The sequence below is a fragment of the Pinus tabuliformis genome, chromosome X, assembly GCF_031772625.1.
Source record: "Pinus tabuliformis cultivar Carrire ecotype Pingquan chromosome X, CPIR1, whole genome shotgun sequence".
NCBI classification, from domain to species: Eukaryota; Viridiplantae; Streptophyta; class Pinopsida; order Pinales; family Pinaceae; genus Pinus; species Pinus tabuliformis.
Window position 1 is genome coordinate 943,234,736 of NC_142308.1, and position 22,677 is coordinate 943,257,412.

The window sequence follows — 22,677 nt, forward strand, 5'->3', positions numbered from 1 at the left end:
TCAACATTGATATCCTAGGGACCCTAACGACACAATTGGATATCATGCAAGCTAAACTAAAGCAGGCCGAAGCAAAACAGAACCTGGCTATTTTTTGTCCCCGTTGCAAAAAAATACACTGTCATAAAGAATGCTCACTAGATATGATACAAGCATGTGCCATATGCACTAGGGAGCATGCCACGGAAAGTTGCCCATTTCTCCCAGGATTAAAAGCAGTCTTCAAGGAAGCAGAAGAAGAAGTGGAACAAATATATCTGTTGAACCAACATTGTCAATGGAAAGCACATCAAATAGGTATGCCTATCGATCCATCTTCGTTATTTCCTCCCTCGCAATATAATTCTTAGAAATATTCAGGGATAGCATGGAAGAACCAACCACCTTTTTCTACTTGGCCACCTTAAACATTTTCTATGCCACCATGCCCCAACCTGTCAAATCTAAACAATAATTGGTCAAATCCCTCTTACCCTCTACCATTTTGGTAGAACAATCCCTATTCATCTCAATGGTCCCCTTCCACCTCACAAAATCAAAACTGGCAATCAAACTGGCAAAGATCCACGAACCAGCCTATGGGGATAGTTCCTCTGTCTCAACCTACTTTACCAACACCTTATACTTTGCAGCAGAATCCTCAATCCAATATATGACCACAACTCCTAGCCCAATCCAACCCAAATTCCAAAAACAGACCAATCTAGTTAGTACAAATCATTGAGGGTCTGGCCTCTGAAGCTGAGTTGAGAGAATGTAGTGAACTCAAGTTAAGATCTGGACGCATAATCACTCCAGACAAGGATAAAAATCTGCAACTTGAAGAACCACATCCAAATAAGCCTTTGACTGTAAATGATTGACAAGGGGAAGATATAGTCAGGCAGAAAACTCCCGAACAAATGATAACTAGTTCCCCACCATTCCCAGAAAGATTGATGATATTGTGCCCAATTGAACACCACAACTTTGATCTTCTGGGTGAACTCAACAATATATGTATAAAAGTACGCCTCCTCTAGGCTATTCAAGACATTCCAATATATGCCAAAACTATGAATTGTGTATAAAGAAGCCTGTGAGGCAAACAAAAATAACCCCAATTGTCCATGTTGTCGGAACTTTGTCTGATTTATTGCTAGGAAAAGAGACACTTGTGAAATATGAAGACCCGTGAAACCCCATTGTCACAGTATAGATAAATGGCCACTCTTTTCCAATGCTTTAGTTGATTTAGGGGTAGCCATTAACATTCTCACAACAACAACTTGCGAAATACTTGGCATCACAGCCTTGGAACCAACAACTGCCTTGCTAGAACTTGCTTACCACTCAGTGATTAGGCCAGAAGGAACATTACCGGATGTGATGGTTTATGTAGACACTTGGGAATATCCAACAATTTCTTTGATTATTAACCCAAGGAACTGGCTAGATGGACATCCCTTAATTTTAGGAACGCCTTGGCTAGCAGCTGCTGATGCTTATATTAGCTACCAGACAGGCAGTATGACCATAACCAAAGGGAATGATGTGAAGAATCTAGCCCTATACCCTCCTACTCAACCAAGCCTAACCATTGTAAAAACTAGGAAGCAACTTGTAACACATTTAACATAAAATATTCGGTCACCATTGACTGTGGCAGATACCCTTAATTTAAAAACCAAATAGAAGATGATATCATTAATACTGTTATCAATCATCCTGCTACAGTGTCTAGTTTGAAATGTCACATGATTAAGGGAGTCCTTGACAATGAAATTGAAGAATATTCCTTGAGAGATATCAATAACCAACCAATACCAACAACCACTGTCTATAATAGAAAACCTATTGAAATCGAGACAAGGAAGATCCTGAACATTAACAGTAATCTGAGTGCTAAGCAACAACAGAAACTTATTTAAGTCCTTAGGAGATATAAAAGATCTTTTGATTGGGATTACTCAAACATGAAAGGGATTGACCCTCAGCTATGTATGCACCACATTTACACTGAAAAAGATGTAAGAACCATTCGATAACCTCAGTGTAGATTAAATCCTCACCTAAAGGATATTGTTAAAGAAGAACTTCAAAAACTATTAGATGTGAATTTTATCTATCCTATATCTGACAGTAAATGGGTTTCTCCATTAGTAGTGCTCCCCAAAAAGAATGGGAAGTGGCGGATATGTGTTGACTACAGAGAACTCAACAAGGCAATGCAAAAAGACCATTTTCCCCTTCCATTCATCAATCAATTCCTAGATACACCGGCAGGGAAGAAATTCTTCTCTTTCCTGGATGGCTTCAGCGGCTACAACCAAATTTAGATTTCCCCTTAAGACTAGGATAAAACTACTTTTACTTGCCTATGGGGAACATTTTCTTACAGGGTATTACCTTTTGGATTGTGCAACGCACCTGCTACATTCCAAAGAGCCATACGCAGTATTTTTGTAGACTTGATAAATGAAGGATTGGAAGTGTACGTGGATGATTTCACACCCTATGGATATGACTTTGAACATGCATTACAGACATTGGAGAAAGTCCTGGAATGGTGTATCGCTACTAGGCTATGCTTAATCCATAAGAAGTGCCATATGATGATGACAGAGGGCTTGATCCTGGGTCATTTCATTTCAGCAACTGGAATTCAGGTAGATCGAACAAAAATACAAGTAATCCTCTTATTAGCTACTCCCTACACTCAAACAGAGGTATGTAGTTTTCTGGGATTTGCAGGATATTATCGAAGATTTATAAAGAACTTCTCACATATTGCTGCACCATTATATGCCTTAATAGGAAATGTTGATTTTATATGGACTGAAAAATGTGACGTTACCTTTACAGAGTTGAAATAGCTACTATCAACAACACCAGTATTATGGGGGCTAAATTGGGATATACCATTCCAGATTTCATCAGATGCATCAGATTCAACTATTGGAGCTATTCTTGGCCAAGAAGATGACAAGAAACCCTACACTATATATTACATTAGCAAAAAATTAACTCCTGCTAAGTTGAATTATACAGTAACAGAGAAGGAGTTCTTAGTTGTTATTTATGCTATTAAAAAATTCAGACACTATATAATTGGATACCCTGTAGTTCTGTATACTAATCACTCTGCTATCAAATATTTAGCTAATAAACTTAATATGAATGGAAGAGTGACATGTTGGTTACTAATTTTGCAGGAATTTGACATAACTATAAAGGATCGGTCGGGGAGGGAAAACCTTGTGGCAGATTTCCTCTCTCGAGTGCCAAGAACAGACGATGCAATGGCAGTAGAAGACCAGTTCCTGGATGAACACCTATTTCTTGTTGCCATAAAAACACCATGGTACATAGATGTGGTGAGTTATTTAGTAGTAGGAAAACTACCAAAACATCTAACACCCGGAGAAAGGAAATTAATAGTGCAGCGCAACACTCAGTTCTCCTGGATCGGAGGATACCTTTTTCACACAGGGGTCGATATGCACATCTGCAGGTGTATCAGGGAAGACAAAATTTATGATATCTTAAAAGTATGCCATGATGTACCTTGCGGTGGACATTTTGCAGACCATAGAACTAGACATAAAATTTTGCAAATGGGCTACTACTAGCCCACGATTTTTAAAGATGCTAAGAAATTTGTCTAGGCATGCGATAGTTGCCAAAGGATGGGCCACCTTGGCCAATCTGATGAGATGCCCCTGCATCCATAGCTAGTGATAGAACCCTTTGAGCGATGGGTGTTAGATTTCATCGGGCCGATCAACCCACCGTCCAATCAGAAATCATATATATTGGTTGCAATAGAATACGTGACTAAATGGGTGGAGGCAGTAGCATTACCAAGAGAAACATAGGAAATAGTGATTAATTTTCTTTTCGAAATTTTTGTGCGATATGGCTTACATAGAGAAGTAATTACTGATGGGGGGCCACAATATTGCTACTACATTGAAGAATCATCGCATTATCCACAGAATTACCTCTCTGTATCACCTGTAGGTGAACGGGCAGGTGGAGAGTACCAACAAAGAAATTGAAGCTATTCTAACGAAGACAGTCTCATCGCACAGACGAGACTAGGTGACTTGACTGCCAGAGGCCATGTGGGCATATCACATGACTTGGAGGAACACAACTGGATACTCTCCATATCATCTGGTATTTGGTAAGGAACCCATTTTCCCCGTAGAATTTGAGATACAGACACTAAGGATAGCACAGGAAGTGGGACTGGATTTAACTGAAGCTCATATTAATAGACTACAACAAATAAATGAATTATATGAAATTCAGCTATTGGCTCTACAACATACTGTACTCATTCAACAAAAAAGAGCCAAGTGGCACGATTCCTTGATTAAGAAAAAGACATTTCATGAGCGCGACTGGGAACTTCTTTATGATTTCAGGTTTCAAGACTTCCCTGTTAAACTGCAGAATAGATGGTTAGGCCCCTATGAAATAAAGGAAGTACATGAAAATGACACTCTTACATTGGCCACCATTGATGGGTCGGTTCTTCCTTCAAAGCAAATGGGCATCAGGCGTGCCTCTACCAAAAACCACTTACAAGAGAATCATTTTACCAACAGATACGTGAGGACTCCACCATGCAAATTCTAGCTGCAAAAGGCAATCCTTCGGTAGCTTCATTATTGTAAAAATTTATTTCTTTTTGTAAAAACTATAAATATTATTGCTGATTTGATTTTCTACGTTTTTTGGTTTTTGCTGTTCCCACTTTGGAACAACGCTTTTGGTTTTTGTTGTTCCCACTTTGGAACAACACTTTTGATTTTTGTTGTTCCCACTTCAGAACAACACTTTTGGTTTTTGCTATTCCCACTTCGGAACAACACTTTTCGTTTTTGTTGTTCCCACTTCGAAACAACACTTTTGTTTTTGTTGTTCCCACTTCAAAAAAACACTTCTGGTTTTTGTTGTTCCCACTTCAGAATAGAACTTTTGGTTTTTGTTGTTCCCACTTCAGAACACCATTTTTCATTTTTGTTTTTTGCACTTCAGAACAACACTTTTGGTTTTTGTTGTTCCCACTTCGAAACAACACTTTTGGTTTTTGTTGTTCCCACTTTGAAACAACACTTTTGGTTTTTGTTGTTCGCACTTCGAAACAACACTTTTGGTTTTTGTTGTTCCCACTTCGGAAGAACAATTTTGTTTTTTTTTGTTCCCACTTGGGAACAAAACTTTTGGTTTTTGTTGTTCGCACTTCGGAACAACACTTTTTGTTTTTGTTGTTCCCACTTTGGAACAACACTTTTGGTTTTTGTTGTTCCCACTTTGGAACAACACTTTTGGTTTTTGTTGTTCCCACTTCAGAACAACACTTTCTATTTTGCAGTCCCCACTTCGGAACGACACTTTTGTTTTTTGCTGTTCCCACTTAGAAACAACACTTTTGGTTTTTGTTGTTCCCACTTCGGAACAACACTTTTCTTTTTTGTTGTTCCCACTTCGAAACAACACTTTTCTTTTTTGTTGTTCCCACTTCGGAACAACACTTTTTGTTTTTTTTGTTCCCACTTCGGAACAACACTTTTCGTTTTTCTATTCCCACTTCGGAAAAACGCTTTTTGTTTTTGATGTTTCCACTTCAGAACAACAATTTTTGTTTTTGTTGTTCCCACTTCAGAACAACACCTTTTGTTTTTTTTGTTCCCACTTAGGAACAACACTTTTCGTTTTTGTTGTTCCCACTTTGAAACAACACTTTTTGTTTTTATTGTTCCCACTTCGGAACAAAACTTTTTGCGTGTTTGTTGTTCCAACTTTGGAACAACACTTTTTGTTGTTTTCTGTTCAAATACTACATTTCTTTTTAAATTTGTTGTTGTTCCTTCTTTGGAACAACATTTTTGCTTCTTGAATTCATGTGTTTTTAAAACAACACCCTTTTTGCTTGCATTATTGTGATGTTTAACAACATTTGCAGGATTATTCCTAGCTCATCTCAACCGCATTTTTCTGATTCCCTTTCATGGCATGAAGTACAATACTTTTATGAGGACAAGAATTATGGATTCTATTGAAGTAGGTGAATACCCTTAATGTTATGATCTTTAACAAGATAACTTCCTGATGATAGAATTCTTAGAAAAAAAAAAGAAAGCGGGGAGGGACAAAATTATTTATATATTACTTTACTATATTGATTTCTGTTGTATATGATACTGACTGATCATCTTTATCATGTTGATTCCACACCTCCTGGTTATAATCCTCTATGTCTATTATAAGTGAGATTATGGGTATATTTATTTTTTCTATTGATATGTTCAACTTCTTCCACCATCCCTGCTCTTAAGGACTACTGAGCCTCCCTCTATTTATTATAAAAATGCGTAATAACAACAAATTTTGCCTACAAATAAAGGATAGGGTGTCTCATTAAGAGCCAGCCTACCATGTTCATAAGGATGTAGCAATGTGACATTCCCACTATGGCCACCACACCAGGGTTATGATCCAATGGATGGCTAAAATATCCTTGGAACAGGAGGTCTCATCACGAGCCGACCTGATCACTTTTGCTACTTCCCAGTGAATGGAAGTGTGGTCATCTGGTTACCATGCCAGCACACTGATCTCTTATATAGAAACAACAATGGAATTCTCCAACTATAAATTACGGATCTTGGCTCATATGGGTTAAAAAGAAACTCTGTCAAGGCTATGGACGCTTGCTGGCAACAGAAGTTTTTGTTATGGTATTGAAGCTCCATTTTCGACATCAATAATTATTATAATACCCTCTTCTTACTTTTCTTTTTATCAGAAGAATTATTCCTTAATTTCTCCCTACCTTGAACCTTTATGCATGAGTTACTATTTTTAATCAATCATATCATTTTCAGCTGGAATATCATCAACAAAGCATCTTATCTTGCGTATTGTTGTCCTTTTTCCTTACCGCATAACCTATCATCAACCAAAGCATCTTGTCTCTTATCAATAACCATCATTACACACCTCGCTTTCATTATATCCATACCTTTTACAGTCCTCTCGTTAATATACGTACTCTGTCCCATATTAATGTCATATCTTTCACCCTTGTACATTGCCGTCAGAACAACATTCCCCCGTCCATTCGGTCGTAGGCAACCTCTCATCTTGAAGGAGGGAGGGAACCTTCATTACACTCGTGCATGCGTTATAACTATTTTATTGGATTTCATAGGTTGATGTGGTACTCTATGATCATGTGGCATGTGGCAAAATAATAGTCCTTGAATTAATGAATTCACATAGAAATATCGTTTAACATTGGAAAACTTAGCTGTTACAACTTACTTGTTGTTTTGTCTCTTCATTGATGTCTGTTGCTATGTTTTCTCCACTGCACTAATCCTTTGCAATAGTAGGAAGAACTCAAGCATTATGGGTGGTAAGACAGTGCACCGAGAACCTTTAGTGCTGGAAGTCTTTGACAGAGCTAGGGAAATTCTGGTCCGCGTAGGGTGGATATCATACTTCACAAGATTTCAGCCCCCTAGTGAGGAAAATGCTTTTTGAATTTCTACAGCATTTGTAGAATGGGCAATCCCTGGTGAGAGGTAGAAGAATCAAAGTACCTGATGCTGTAATAGCTGAAGTATTTGGGCTGCCGATGGAAGGAAATACATGGCCAAAAAACCATGTAATGTTACAAGATGCGGTGGACATTTTCAGAGATGCAAACGAGGAATTAACCAAGAAAGGCAAGGGCATACAACCATCTTCTCTGGAAGAACCATGGCGTGATTTGGAAAGTGTTTTCTAGAGGTAAATTACCTGTGATGGATGACGAGACATGGTAAGACCACGACAACTCAAACTTTTAGTTGTTTTAAAACTAAATATCGTTGTTAATTAGCCATCTTTCTTGAATTCATTGCTGCATGATACCGCTGATAGAATAAGACGGGCTAGGCTCCCGGAAACCATAGTTAGCCACCATGGATTGTTTAAACTAATTGTTACCCATAACCTAGTTCAAAAAAACTTAACTTGGGATGGTCTCATAGCGCCCTTGGAGATTAGTCAAAACCCTGTAATCCAAAATCCTGTAATTTGGGAGATAAGCCAGCAGAGCCCTGTTCCGAAAAGGAAAAGGACTACCCACTCAAACATTGAACCCCATAAGTGCAGGTGGTCTGCAAGGTTACATCTAGCCCAGAGAATGTTTGTGAATCCACAAGATAGTGTCGAACAACTTGCGGAACCATCCAGACCAATTAGTATACATGACTCTGAGTCGGAACCAGAGGAAGAACTTGAACAAGGGGAAGGATGTCATTCAGAATCAGAACCCGGGGAAGAGGCCAATTCAGAATCAGAACTAGGGGAAGAGGCCAATTCAGAACAAGAACCCGAGGAAGAGGATAGACCAGACTCAGAGCAAGAAAGGGCACAACACTTTGATGATGAACTGGAAAATGAAGAAGAACCTCCTCAAACATCAACCATGAGCCCCCAAAATGATATTCTGCCAGATTTTGAGACAAGGATGGTTCAGATGCTGGCAAATCTAAATGCATACATGTAGCCTGGAGGATCACTTGATCCTAACCTAATGGAAGCTCAATCCTACTCTTGATTATTGTCTTTTTCCTCCTTTCTTATCCATTTTGTGCCATGATATAATAACATATTGATAGGATTTTGATAAGGAATGAATAAAACTGCTCTCGAAACGATTTGACTGATCAGACTAACTCTCATTACTTTTTATGTAGAAAAATAGTAGAAGGAACAACTGTTGTTCCAAAGTTAGAACAACAAAATATAATTAAGGAAAATGAGACGCATCATGTGCGGTCAAACCAAGGAACGAGTCAAGAAGATTAGCGCGAGATAGAATACTTTTCTGAAGATAGCATTCAGTTGTGAATCCCTCAAGATCAGGAGATCCCGAGGGATCACATTTATCTTTTCCTTTTGACTATAAAAGGGAAGATTGAAGAGGGATCTCTCGTCTTTTACTTGGACTGTAATTTTAATTTACAGAAGGGTGATTCTAAAGAACAAGATCATATTGTAATGATAAGTGACTTTTATGATTAATATATAACTTGCGTTGTTGTTCGTTCAGATATTCTGAAATAACTAAGTAGTGTTTGCTGGTGGCTAGGGCCCGGTCTCTAGTGGAACTTATTGTTGTTCCTTGTTTTATGCATTTTCTATTTCTTGCAAGTTTATTCTGCTTTATAGCTTTTCAGTTGATGTATTTTCGTTGAATCATATTTCTGGTATTCATTTCATTAATGCACAATCATAGTCGGTTTTATTTAATTCATGTCATGGATTGAATTAGTTATCAGTTAAAGAATCATTTCTGGTTAATTACAGAGTAGAGCGTGATTGATTAAATGCTTTCCTTCTATCCAGTAGTTTGAGTCTAGCTGAAAGAGCTCAGTTAATACTACGGTGCTCTCAGTTGATTGTCATTTGAATTTGGCTGATTAAGATTGAATTACGGTTTTGTTAGAGATAGAGTCTTGATGCTTAGATGAATTATTTCCTTTAAAGTTACAAGCTTGAGATTTATGATTGCATCCATTTACGCTTGTATTGAATTTAATAACTTATTTTAAAACATTACTTTCTGGATTTATAGATTGCACATATTGTGTACACTCTTGGAATAAAAATACTTACCCAGGTTGATAATTAATTTGAGGCAATTAAGTGTTTTAAAAGACACCTTTTAGCACTCAACACCCTGCACAAATTTTCACCAGTTATAGGTGGGTGTTCTATCATATCTAGTGCACAACGAACTTGGTTCCATCATTCAGAGCATTCAGATGATTGTTTAATTTTTTTTTTGTGTTCATGTCAAACTGGGAATCTGGAATCTCAACCAACTGTTTTGATCTTTGTTCTATGTTGGGTGGCTGTCATGTAATTTGTCATTTTCCCAATAGTACATCCAATGGCAATCGCTTCATGCATTATGATCTTCACCATGTAACATCTTTCTCCTCAGACTTCTATCAAGCAGGTGAGGAACTTCGGCCTGCGCTGATGGATATGGCAGGTCTTCACTATCTTGACATGACCAACGAGAATGATCAGATCTATCTATGCGTACAAGATTCCCAACATGATCCCATCTCTTGAATCAGGAACCCGCCTTCTCAAAGATCACGAATCTTTCAAAACACCCATCATGAATTTTATGATCCAATTGCTAAATTGTTGGAACAATATTACTTGGCCAATCATGTTGCAGGTAACAAGCTTTATTCCTTCCTTCCACTCACTAAGAAAATTGGAGTAGAAGATCACAAACTTGTAAGAGGCCTCTGAGGTTTGTTGAAAAACGGTAGTCACTGGAGAGGTAAGCATGTGTTTTGGGTGGTTGTGACACATATTTCTACCCACAGGAAAGACCTTCTCTCTCATGTTTGTCAAGTTTTTGTATTTTCTGTTGCACACTATTTTTTATCTATCTTAATCGCCTGTATCTTTTTGGTTGTAGGTCACATACACCTACTGTGGCTTCACTTGAAATTTCATTTCACGTAACCCCAATTGTTTAGCATAGGAGTAGAAGTAGTTTTTGTGTTCTTACTTGTCTTTGCTTTCTAGGTTGCATGTTTTTTTGCTTGCTGACTTCATATAGGTTTGTTTTCTTTCACGCTTTGCTTGCTTGTTGTCTTTTCACTTCGATTTACTATTTTTGCTTTGCTTTGTTATATTTTCGTAATACCATGCTATTTTTGGTTTTTTCAATAAGTGTTGTCCTCTACTGAGTTATGGCTTTTGAATGAGTATGTGGTTGAGATCCAAAGAGTCTTGTGACACTACAACACTTGGCTAGTCTTGCGTCTATATTCTCTGTACTTGGTTAAACCTTCAGCTGATGAAGTCTTGACATAAAATATGAGCCATTTGAAAGGGAAACTTTGGTCCGACCATGAATCCATGTCCACACGAGGAAACCCCATGCTTGTACTTAGCCTTCTATTCTATGTGTTCAAGCTCATCCAACTACTAGAAATAGAGAAGGGGAAAATATAAATGATCAAACCTATGTAAGAGATCTTACATGCTTCTTTAAAGGAAGAACTTCTACTCTCAATAATTTGGGATCCTTCTTCCACCCCAAAAAAAATAAGTGCATATGCACTGTCCTCTTTAAAATTACAAAGGTGAAATAAGAGAAAGGCCTCTTGTGCAGAGAGACGAAGCATGAAACCCCACCAGGGTACTGACCAGGCTCACGGAAGTGGAGAAACACCAGAGATGAAAACTTATACTCTAAATTTTTTTAACTCACGAGCCAAACTACCCTTCCCGATTTCGAAACACTGTGATCAAGCTAAGACTTGTTATTATTTTTGATTGAGTTGGTGAAAGATAAACCATGTTCATCAATGGGTAAGTCGGGAAGCTGAAGTAACCCGCACAATGATTCAATACTCCTTGAAAGACCAAGGTCCTGTTTGTGGCCAAGTTTTGTAGTGGCTGCAATACCCTCCAAAATTTTGGCCTGCATCCAATGTCAGATCTGTCCTTGGGTTTTTCCTTGATGTTTGCAAGCACCCAATCTCATCTTGTGACCTTGTGTTGAGTCTTTGCACCCTCTTCACTTGACCTTTCAATGAACATATTTTCGCATGTTGGTCATAATGTCATGCTTGCAGTCATGTTCTGGTCATGCACAAGGTATGCCTTCGTGTGTACAAAGTTGTGTTTGCTATGTAAACATCTCTCCCACTCAAACATGAAGTTGTATGCATTGTTGCACAAGCATCGTCGTAGTCATTCAACGACCTATCACAGGTGTCACACTTGTCGCTCACACCGTTGGTCAATCAGACTAAGTGTATATTGTCTTGTTAGTTCAAGGCGTCTTGTCATCAAGTCATGTTGAGTGTGTGTTTTCAAGATCATGCATGTATGAAGTCACTCATTCAAAGACTTGGTCATTTTGTTGAAGCTCTGTCGACTGGATCATCCTCCAATAGCCAAACATCCACCGAGATGCATTGTACAATTTCAGCTCTCAGTGATTATGTACTGCTGCCAATAATTTCACAGAACTTAAGGTTGTTTCCTAGGTAGTTTGCACTGTGCAACCCTGAAATCGACTCGAATTATTGTCACTTAGAACAAAGCAAAATTTTCCTAGCAAGCCATTTCACTCTACGTTGCCCGCAAGCACATCAACCGAGCCTCCAACTAGTCAACCAGAGAGTTTGATCGGGCAATGAACCTAAGACTCACTCCCTGAAAAAATTTGTGCAAAATCTACAAAACATGCCCACTCCGCTGACTGAAGAAACTACACAGACATGATGGACATACACCCTGTGTTAGTCACAGTCTCCCTCAAAATATTCCTTAGCCTTTCTAGCCAGTCACCCAAACAGCCAGCCTGTTTCTCACTCGGAAAACTACACAATTTTCATGAGCAGTCACCTAGTTGGCTAACATCCTACTCATCTCAGAAAATGCACAGGTATGTCCAACAGGCCAACCGCCTAGCATTGCACAGTTGTTTCCAGCAGCACTCTCATAGCCCGCTGCTAGCTCCCCAGAAAAATTGCACATTTTTTTCCAGCAGCACTCATATAGCCTGCTGCCACCTCCCAATAGAAATTGCACAGTTTTTGCTACCAATGCCCCTTTGCTTCCTGCACTGCCTCACTAAAAAAATTGCGTTGATCTTCCCTCCAGCCAAGCCAAATCTCATGGATAGTCACTATTGATCTGGATTGTCCATCTTAGTCTCCCAGCGACCTATATGAAATTTTCATCGGTAGTGCCTAGAGCCCGCATCCCGACTTTAAATCTGCCTTGCATAGTTTCAGATCCTTATTCTATCTCCCGGTCACCTGCATCCAAAAGTGAATGACAATGCATCATGGTAGACTAGGAGATTTCTAGATTTGATGTTGTCTCGTCACGAGTGATTGCATATATAGGTACATGGATGAGACATGCCATGAGGACGAACGAGATGAACAAGGAGAGCATGCAAGGAGATTTTCTCGTGAATGGATGAATGATGAATGCATGTGAGGAGATTTGTTTGAGAACAAATGAATGAGGAATGTATGTGAGGAGATTTGATCGCGAATGAACAAACACATGAAGCATGCCAAAGTATAAGCGAAGAAGCGATGTGCACATGCAACATCAAGCAAACACCAAGACCATCAAAGACTCCACACACCATGCCATGTGGAGGTGAAGCTATGATACACCAAGAGGACGTCCATCACTCAGCAGCACTGCAGCTCAACATGCACAACAATAGCAGCATGAACACACCATATTTGTCGTGTCAAGTAATGTCATGAGTCATCTCATCCACATCACTACTATGGGCCACACCGTTGTAATCAATGTAATGTAATGTGGAAGTCCAAGAGATCCACATGTAATCTGAAGAGTCATGTAAATTTGAAGAGTCATGTAAGTCAAATAGTCTTGAGGGAAGTCAAACAGTCACCAGGGCTAGTTTTACCCTTTGGCTATAAATACCCCTTATTTGTAGGTGCAAAAGACTTTTCACCTTGGCTCCTCCCACATAGCCTTAAGAGTCTGTAATATTTTCTTTGAGGAGTGAGAAGTGGCTCCAACGCCCCGCTATCAGGGTTAGTGATGTAATGGTGTACCGACGTGTCTTGGAATTTTCACTTAATTCAGAAGCCTATTAACAAGCCAACACGTTTTCACACATGTATTGTATTCTTTTGTAAGAATATTCTTTGGACACTTGTATGTTTCTTTAACTTGTATTAAGACGGTTGAACTATTTTGGTTGTTTTAGTACATATTCTATTGGAAATGTATTGTATCATTTGTTAATGTTGTCTTGTCTGTGTGGGATATCCTGCCAGAAATTTGGCATATTTATTGTTGTAAACTTGTTATATCTCGTCTCACTCATGTGGACTATTTCATTGGGTGTTGTACATGCTATCTGTTCACCTTATGTTTGTGACTGCTGCATCCGTGTGGACTACTCCTGTAGAAGTTATGCATGTCCTGTTGTGTTGTGTGTCTCAAGTATATTTGGGACTATTCCCTTTCATCCTTAGACTCACTTCCACCCTCTCCCTCTGCAGTGAAAGAACTCTGACACAAGCTGCACCAAGCATTTTCCAGGCATGCGAACTTCCTTGTTCAAAGACAAAGAAAACCAATAGCATGTGCTACAAAGAAAGAGCTAAGGCATATATTTAATATAATGGAAACCAGACCATCGTACTAGATGGGACTCCTACACCAAATGGCATGAGGTCTAGTTGGGACTTGATACTAGTGATACCCCTTGAATGTTGGTGGATCTAGCACTGTCAACATGTTACTACATGGAATTTTCAACAGAGCTCTTACAAAACCCTCCCCTTTGGGGGTCACCATTCTCGGTGTTCAATCACACATATAAGTCAACAACTTGCTAAAAGAAGACATACTGCTCATGGAGCTTTATAACATAGCACAATGTAGTATTTACAATGAAAGATCTTCTCAAAACAAAACGTCATGACAACATGATAACATATCGCATAATGGAGCTTTATAACATAGCTCATTACGGTATTTACAATGATCATCCTGCTAAGTACCAACCCACATGAAATCATAACATCATGATAACATACCCACATGATAGCATAGTAACATGACAACATCATCATAATGACAGAACACCCATACCGCATAGTGGAGATTTATAACATAGTGTTAGAAAATTATATATTACAGAGCAATGGAACACATAAAATATTACAAAAATATAAACAAAGAGAACAAAAAAATCAAGAGAGACACATATATATGTGGTTCACCCAATTTGGGCTATGTCCACGAAGAAACAACCAGTCCTTCCCTTTATATTATCCAACAGAATGAAGAGATACAACCTACATCAGATCCGTTGTAATTCCCTCTTTGCTGACAAAATATCCTCTCTCTTTCTCTCTCAGAATACACATCTTCATAGATGCAATACAATTCTCTCATATATAGAAATGGGTGGCCTTTTAGGGAAAAAAAAACCCTAAATTAAACATAATTTCTACTGTTATATTTCCGCCTAATGAATGGCCCAAATTGACTATGCAATTACAACATTTTACGAGGAAATTTTACATCTATTTTTAGCTTCGGGGGTGACTCCCTCGATCCCTCTCCAAGGGGGGCTCCAAATAATTGTCATCGTCGGCGCCCCTGGACTCCCCTAGCAGTGCACATAAATGGGCGGCGTTGCTGCCATATTATGTAATGGGCTCCAATGTGGCGATATCTTTGAATAAAGAAGATAACTAGGTTCCACACCCAACACATAGATCATGGCGGTATTTACATCCATATACATGTGTACATATAGAAACATTACCAAAAATATATACCAAAAACATATCCTACAACAGATATCAAAACATATACTAAACACCATATCTAAGCATATATTAAAACATCATATAGCATATACCAAACCATCATAAGGCATCTATCAAACCACCATAAAGCATATACCCAACCACCATATCAAAGCTGCTTTGCCTCAATTGACAAACAAGGAAGGATACATAGTCTACATCTGATCTATCATCTCCCATATAGCTTCATAAGGCCCAAAGTTCCTATGTTTCACCTTAACTTCCTCGATTGCTCGGTTCCAGAGCATGAGCACCTTTTTATGCAATATAAACTGAGGCTCCGGCTGGAATTCTCCACCTAGTTCTAGCTACAATACAGACCAGTCAATCACATGATCAACATCCTTAACGTACTTCTTAAGCAAATATACATGGAAGACATTATGGACTTTCACTATTGGAGGTAGTGCAATTCGATAGGCTATTGGCCCAATCCTCTCAATGATACTGAAGGGTCCATAAAACTGTGGTACCATCTTGACACATGATCCAATACGCAAGGATCTCTTCTTCATTTTGATGCGCAAGTACACTAGCTCCCCAACCTAGAACTCCTTGAAAAACCTGTGCCTTTCTGCATAACTCTTCTACCTATCTTATGCTGCATTTAGATTGTTCTTGATCACCTGCATCACCTGCTCCATGTCTGCCAACATATCTGGTCCAATCAATACCTTGCTAACTGGATCACTCCAACTGATGGGAGTTTGCCACAAATATTCCCATACAATGCCTCAAAAGGACTCATCCTTAATGATTCTTGATAACCGTTGTTGTACGTGAACTCTACAAAAGGGAGATACTCTTTTCACTTCCATTGTTGATGCATCACATATATCCTCAACATGTCCTCCAATATCTTGTTTACCCTCTATGTCTATCCATCTTTCTGCGGATGATAAGTTGTGTTAAAGGCCAACTCTTTCCCCAAACCTACAAACAACTCCTTCCATAACTTGGAAGTGAAATTTGCATCCCTATCTGACACAATATTCTTTGGAACACCATGAAATCTGACTACGTCTCGGATGGATACCTGTGCCACATCGCTAGCTGAGAATGTAGACTTCACAGGAGTGAAGTGTGAAACCTTCGTCAATATGTCCACAACAACCATGATGGAATCATGTTGTCTCACTATCTTTAAAAACCCTGTAATGAAGTCCATGTAAATAACCTCCCATTTCCACTCTGGAATCAAAATAAGCTATAGCAGTCCACCTAGGTGCTTACACTCTACCTTCACACACTGACAATCAAAACACCTAGCCACAAATTCTGCTACATCCTTCTTCAAATTTGGCCAATAATAGAATTTATTTACTACAGTCAATGTCTTTTGATAACCTGGATGACTTGAATAAGGCTTCACATGAAACTCTCTCAAGATCGCCTTCTTGAGCTCACTACTATTGAGTACATATATCCTGTCTCGGAACCTGACCAATCCATCCACTGTAAGACAATAGTCCATACCCTCTACACCTGCACTTGTACTTGTACCTGTACTTGCACCCTGCCTCAACTTGTGCACAATCTCCATATACCTAACACCCTGTTGACCTCCCTACAAGGTCATATCTTGTAAGATTGTCCCATAGGATCTCATAGTTGCTAAGTGATGTACCTGTATCCGTCTACTAAGAGCATATGCCACCCTCTTCTCTTTACATTCTATGTACTTGATATCGAAATCAAACTCGCTGATCATGGCCAACCATCTAGCCTACTTGGCATTCATATTCGGTGGTCAAAAAAATACCTCAACCTAATATGATCACTCATAAGTACAAAACTCCTGCCAAGAACATAGTGTCTCCACATCTTCTATGCATGTATGATCACTGGTAACTCACAATCATGTGTCAAGTAGTTCTACTCATTCTCGTTTAGTTTTTGTGACTCATAACATACCACATTTCCATCATGCATAAGGACTCCACCAAGCCCTCTCTTGCAAGAATATGTGTATATCATAAAATCTTTGTTCGGATTTACGATATGTAACACTAGTGCATGTTTCAACAACTACTCGAGCTACTCAAAGCTAGCCTCACACTCGTTTGTCCTTTCAAACTTCTTACCTTTCCTCTGCAATGATCTAATAGGATAAGTAATCTGCGAGAAGTTGCTCATGAACCTGCTATAATAGCCTGCCAGATCCATGAAAGATCTTACAACATCCACACTCTTAGGACCTAGCCACTCCATGATGGCCCTTATCTTCTCTGGATTTACTATAATTCCCTCCTTGGAGACAACATGCCCCAAGTAATGTATCTTAGTCTAAAAGAAACTACACTTGTTGAGCTTACGTATAATTGATTCTCTCTCAACAACCTCAACACTTATGCTAAATGCTCGACATGATCTTCCTCATTCTTAGAATATACCAGTATATCATCAATGAACACAATAACAAACTTATCCAAATATGGACGCAACACACTATTCATCAAGCACATGAATGTAGTTGGAGAATTAGTTAAGCCAAATGGAACAACAACAAACTCATAATTCCCATACATGGTCTTGTAAATGTCCTCTTCTTTGATGCATACTTGATGGTATCCAGATCTCAAGTCAATCTTTGAGAACTTTTCGCTTTAGCTGATCAAACAAGTCATCAATCCTTGGAAAAGGGTACCTGTTCTTGATAGTCACTTTTTTCAACTGCCTGTAGTCAATTCGTAATATGAGAGTACCATCTTTCTTCTTCATGAACAATACTGGTGCGCCCCAAGGTGATACACTTGGCCTAATGTATCCCTTGCCTAACATTTCCTTCAACTGCAACTTCATCTCAAATAACTCAGGTGTGCTCATCTTGTAAGGTTCTTTCAATGTGGGAGATGCCTTTAGCACTAACTTAATAGAAAAGTATACCTCCATGTGAGGTGGCAACTCTGTAATGTCCTCGGGGAATACATCCTAAAACTACTACAAAATGGATACATGATCAACACATTTCCATCCTCAACCTCCTTACCCTTATCACTAGAAATGTGTACTACAAATAGCTTGCACCATTTCCTGTGGCTACACTTTGATTGCATAGATGTCACCATCCTAACTGATGTGGCTTTCTTCTTACCCTGCAAGACTCTTGGTTCCCCATTGTCATCAACACACTCAATATATTTTTCATAACAATCTACCTTGGTTCTATGAAGATACAACCAATCCATTCTCAACAAAATACCATATGAGACCAATGGTAACACATTTAGATATGTTGCGGTAGGCATACCCTTCAAATCAAATGCACAAGCTCTTACCCAATGATGAACTCGTTTCTTTGTACCTGTAGCCAACTGAACTAACCAAGACTCTGCATGCAATTCCTTACTCAAACCTCACTTATCCACCAAGTCAGGACTAACATAGCTATAATTAGATCCAGGATCAATCCAAATAGAAATAAATGGATCACAAAGCTTACCCTCCATCTCAATGACAGATTCCTGGTGTTTTTCCCACCTATTGTCCACCGCTGCATAGATATGTGAAATACTCTGACCAACATCCCTAACATTCTGCGCCTCCTGTGCACTATATATCTTAGGCCTTCCACCCTAATGCTGCAGAAAATCTCTCTTAAGGTGTTCCTCACCACATGTCCAACACTCCAACTGACTAGTGCCCTCACCTCTATGTTGTTGTTGTTGTGACCCATGTCCCTATATAGTTGCATTAAACTTCTTTTGCGGTGCCATATTTTCTTTCCCATCTGTATTCTAAGGCCTTGTTATCTTAGTCTTGACTTTTACATTTAAATGTACCTTTTTCTTTTCCCTTCCATCCATGCTAAAATTCATTCTTACATTTTGACTATTCATAGAAATTCTTCAATTTCTCAATAACTTCCTCAAGTGATTGAGGCTCATCATACTCAATCTAATCTCTAAATGCTAATGGAAAACCACTAACAAATCTCTGAAATTTAGCCTTCTCATCAGTATGATATTGTACATACCTCAATAGCTCTAGAAACTTGGTCGCATACTTTTCATCTGTCATTGATCCCATCTTTAATTCATACAATTATTTATCCTTACTATCGTAATACCTCTCTGATAAGTACTTCTTCCTGAAAATCCTCTTGAACCCTCACCAACTCAATTCATCTGTCCTGATGTCTTTGACCCGCTTAACATCTTCCCACTAGATGTTTTCTTTACCTTTCAACTTGAAGATAGCTATTGTGGCCTTCATGTTATCTATGTACTCATGCAACTCAAAGAATTTCTTCATCCCTAGTATCCAGGCCTCTACATCTTTTGTCTTATTCACATCTCCATCAAAGGTAGGTGGTTTTTCTTTCTTGAATTCATCCAAAAAGTATCCCCTATCATTCCTCCTGTAAGGATGATAACGATGACAATCATGATGTATGTCAGAACCAGAACTATGATAGTACCTATACTCATCGCCCCTCCTATCCAGATTTTCCAACAACCTCCTATCTCTCACTGTATCAGATCTATTTGACCTATGTCTACCATGAGACCTACAGCCATATGCTCCATTAGTTCCATCCTCATGTCCATGATTGATCCAAAGTGGCCCTTTTCATTGAAAGTATGACAAACTCTGAAGAAGTATAACGTTAACCTCTACTTGCTTCTTTTATGCCTATATGATCTGGTCATTATCTGCCTTACAACTCCTTATCTATTCCTTTAAGATCCTTAGTGTAACTACCAAATCAGAAGGATTTCCAACACCATACTTGTCTTCAGATTCATAGGGATATTCTTTGTAGTCAACCCTCTTGCTAGCCATTTGATATTTCTTCCTGTAATGCATAATATGTCAGATAAACCAAATCACAATAAATCGATGTACCTTAGTATAGCTCAGGGAGGATACCTTGTCTGCAACATTTCCAAATTAGCATGATACATGTATAACATAATCATAAGAACATATAGACATACATAAATAAATGTATCAACACATAATCATCACTCTAGTTAGGGTCCCGTCATCAACGTAAGGCCATATCAACAATGCATGCTATGACCTCATGCATGACAACAACTATTACTCCATTGTAAACATTGCCACATGAAACCAAAAACATGCATAAGTAATTCCTAATCAACTACACATACAAATAAACACACGTAGTTGAACATAAGAGATCAATTCTTGTAATCAATCTACTAGATTGATACATGTAATCAACATATTCAGGAATGTAACCTAACATACAAGGATGTAATTAGGAAACATAAAATCAACATGTAAGTGACATATAATCCATATGCAGCCAATCACATACTCATGACAAATAAATTTCACGAAATCAGTATCAAATTCTCCATAATAACCATACTACAACCATAATCAATCATCAAGCCAATGCAACAGGCACATGAAATGCAAGTGTAAGAGGCACACATGCAACTGACATGCATGCATGACCAACACACACTGCCCATCCATTCCTGGAGTTGAACCATGCTATGATACCACTATGTAACACCCTCCTCCCACACCCACCCAAGTAACCATGCCAACCAGGGTAAACATGATATGAGAGGATACTATGATCATATTTGACCTCCTACGTGACCTTAAGGAAGTGGAATAGATGGAACATCACACACAGTCATCCAAAATCATCAATAGAACCCTAAGGAGACAAGTCGTCCACTCAAAAAGCATGTCACTAGGTCCCACTGCTATTCTGGATCTCTTAGGCCATAGTCGTTCTCATGCTATGCGAAAGGGAGCGACCAACAAGCCAAAGTCTCTCTCCTAGGTTTGCCTGCTAGCGACCAGGGACCGAAATTTCCAGTTCTCTGCCAGCGAACTTGAGATTTAAGCCACTTTTTCAGACCCATAGCCCAGGCCACTGCCCAAAATGGAGTGATAGCTTAGAATCGATAAAAATACAGGGAAACAGTGATTCAAAAGAAATAAACTGAACAAGACTATAATCAGTCCCCTACTAGCCATGATAGGCATTTCATCAAAAACATCATCAACAAGTAACCTACAGGTGTAAACAACATAATTAAGTGTATGGATCTCATACTTATCTGAGAATCACTATGAACCATTATTCCCTCATGTCAACTGTTGCATTATCCTATATTAGGTCATAGACAAATTATCCATTCATATACAAGTAAAAACATGTTGACAGACATGCATAGCTATTGTCATAAAACATGCATTTGACCAACATAATAGGACCATAAATACCATAAACATATCCTCCATCAAGATCCACATGTACATCAGTACATTTACACATGAAAATCAAGGGAATGAATTTCTCATTAATGAATGCAATGAACCACGGAGATGGGACAACCATGTTCCACCCGACCACAAATTGGCTAAGCCAAGTATCTTTTCATCCAATCACCCCCGTGCCATATTCCAAGCATGAATGTGGGACTCATAGAACACACCAAAGAAAAAATCAATCAACATGGATGCCACCGGAGTTCTCTGCCTACACCATGAGGAATTTGAGTGACTCCTAGTCTCTCAGGATTTACCATGCATCCATATTCTGATCTAGGGATCATTAGGCCCTACACCAAGATATACTCTCTAGGCTTTACTATTCATTCCACCACGGGATCACTAGACCCAACAGAGAGAAAATCCACCTCTTGGCTTTATTGTATATCCCATCATTCATCGACAAGGATTCCTATGCCCACTGAGGCACACAATCTGGCTTTATCATAACCAATAGTCAAGTTTAGGGGTTACTAGGCTAGTGGCTTCGTGATCGTTAGTCTGGTTCAGGGACCACTAGACCATGTGTTTGTCAATTTGGAGATCCATGCCACTCAGCTTTGAATCCAATCCATCCATCCCACATAATCTATATGAGAGAACCCATCTCATCAAAGGTATTAGGAAATGGCAAGGCTAGGTTGAAAATACTATCTCACCTAGAAAAACCCATGCCATGGTAGAAAAGAAACACATGAAATCCCATGCATGCTAAATATAGCAAGGAAAATAAACATGCAAGTTGATACCTACAATGAAGCCTGTTGTAGCTGCTTGATCCTCCCTTTCCCTTCCTGATCCTTGCTTCCTCTTTCCTTCTTTGCCTTCCTTGCTCCAATGCCAAAGTGATCCAAGAAAATCTAAGTGTCCAAGAGTGAGAGAGAGAGAGAGAGAGAGAGAGAGAGAATAATGAGAGAGATCCAAAACTTAGTCATCAAGAGATTACTAACTTATCCTCATAAGCCTTTTTATGAATGAGGATTCTATTTCCTTCATTTTCCAT